Genomic DNA, 2745 nt, shown 5'->3' with positions numbered 1-2745 from the left:
AATCAATTTCTAATGTTTCCTTACCTTTCTATCAATAATAGAGTAATGTAATTGGAAGTCCGTCAATGGATCCTTGAAATCCTATAACAAGGAAAGACCACTAAACAAATTCAAGTTATGGTTAGTTAAAACATAATCATTCCTCACTTTTGCATGAATATTTTCTTGTTTTTCATTTTCTTTTCCCACTTGAGAACTCTCCAATTTTACCTCATATACATTTTCACTCACCAAAAGTGAACCATCAAGTAGACTTTTATCACTCAAGGTCTTTTTTTACCCGTCTTTTCAATTTTTTTCTTTCCTCTTAACCCCCCATAGAATTTCATCATTCTCAATTGGTCCTTGTACACATCTTTGGGCTCCAAAGGGATAAAGTGTATTTTTTTTCTTGTAAACACAAGGGAGTAACGGTTTAATTTACCATGATGCACATCACGATCATATTGCCATAGTCTTCCAAGAAGTAAATGGGTGACATGTATGGAAACTACATAACACTAAGTCTTGTCAAAATAATTCCCCATTTTCAATGCAATTAAGAACTGTTTAATTACCTTAACTTCTATACCTTTGTTAAGCCATTGTAAGTGATATGGCTTAGAATGGTTTTGACAAGGTTTATCTAATAAAAAACTACTTGCCACATTGGCACAACTACCACTATCAACAATAAGAAAACACAACTTTCCTTGAATCAAACACCTCAATTGGAAGATGCTAGTCCTTTGCACTTTATCAGAATCGTCTCTTACTTGAATGCTAAGGGATTGCCACACTATAAAACAATTTGACCCAATCAAATCGTCCCTATCAGGAGGAGGTTCCAAAACCTCTTGCATACTATGCCTGCGTGCTAAAATCTGGAATAAAAACACTAAAAAAGAAGAAAAAATTAAGCAAACTTCACTGTTATGCACTAAAAAATAAAATAAAATTTCCAATGAGGTAAAAACTAATCTTATGAATTATTTAAAAATGTTTATATCAACTAATTAGAATGTATTATAATCAAACTAGCAAAGCAAACCTAGTAACACTAGAAGTCCAAAATCTGCTAGACACCAAATAATTGTGTTGCACGAAGAAAAGAATGTGCAACGTGCTATAACCTACTAACATAAGAAACAATAAAGTGTTAGAATGTGTAAAAGAACAATAAGAAGAAAAAACAAACGAAAACCTAAGGCTAAGAGTTAATAAAAACCCAAAAACTTGAAAATTTGCGAAGCAACTTGACAAACTTAGTTCGAGGTGATCCCAATTTCCAAAAATCACGAAATTTAAACTAGAGTCTCCTCAAATAATGTATATTTGATCTGGAAATTTTCAACAAAATTAAACCCACATAATATTTTTTTCTATATTTTTTTCACTTTTTCAATCACTTTTTCTTGTGGGAAATATTTTTTATATTCTAAAATAGTGCCAAGAAACAATATATAAAATTTTAGATCATTTGGTAAACATTTACCCACTGAAAAACAATTTTTTCAAAAACTTTCTAAGTAAAAAAAATTTATTTTACGGCTGTTTGCTGAAAATCAGTTTACAAGAACAAAAAGAACAGCTAAACACCTAAATTTGATACCAAATGATAAAGAATGAACGAGGAACAGGCGGATGATTGTGGAAAAGGATTGTGGTTTGTTCAAGTCGCGGATTTGACTTAGGGCTCTAAACGTTTGGAAAGAAACTTGGATTTTGAAACAACTTGAGACACAAATGAATCCAAGTCAGATAAAAAAATTGAAAAAAAATTGAAATAAATAAACTAAGATAAGTAAAATAGTACAAAAAAACAATAAAGAAGAATAATAAGGAAGACGGATGGAAAAGATGGGACATGATATGTAGAAGTCCTAAGTAGCCTTAGAAACAAGAAGGATCCACAACCCCCTTCAAGCGGCTCTAATTTACCCTTCAAGAAAGAAAACTTTGTAAGAAAAATTTTGAATACTATCCTCGCAATCTGAAAAGATTTTAAAACTCTTCTAAAATAAACACAAGATAAATTCTTGAAAAGAAAACTCAAAGAGAATTTATTAACTCAAAAGAGAAGTTGAATAATAATGAATTTAATGATTCGTGTACAATGTAAAGACTTATATATAGGTTAACTAAATAAATCTAAATAAAACTCTTAAATATACTAGAACTCTAATTAATTTAAATAAGTAGTTTTAAACTAAACTTTCTTGTTGACATAAAACTCCTAAATAACTTAAACTACTTAATAATTATTAAAAATTCAGAATAATAAAATAATAAAATATAAGAGTTGATAAATACAATATTGGGCTCATATATAATAAAAATTAAGCCCAAACCCCAGACCTAATATGATTTAAACTCAAATTAAATGCCCGAAACTCATAATTCCTGTCATACTCCTGTCCAAAAATTCTACTCACACAGTCTTCACTAAAACGATCATAACATGAGCTCTCGAACTCAAAATCGAGTGGTTCAAAGTGTGTTTTGAAGCTAAAAGATAGATCTTCGAACCCTATGTAGACATTTCAACCCAAAAATTCTTGGATCTCATCCAAAAAGTCATCACAAGTTTGCTAATTTCCTAAAGTTGAAAATTGATAGCTTCTGTGAATGGAATTTAATAAATTTCACCCCATCCATGTATGTATCACCAGCATACTTGCGACATTTGAACCAGGAAAATGGTACTTCTTTTCTTGCCTTTATCATAGAGTGTTTTTCCCTTTGTTTATATCCAGGGATGGATAA

This window comes from Gossypium hirsutum, chromosome A11 (assembly GCF_007990345.1).
Source record: "Gossypium hirsutum isolate 1008001.06 chromosome A11, Gossypium_hirsutum_v2.1, whole genome shotgun sequence".
Lineage (NCBI taxonomy): Eukaryota > Viridiplantae > Streptophyta > Magnoliopsida > Malvales > Malvaceae > Gossypium > Gossypium hirsutum.
Note: the sequence above shows the minus strand (reverse complement) of the source record.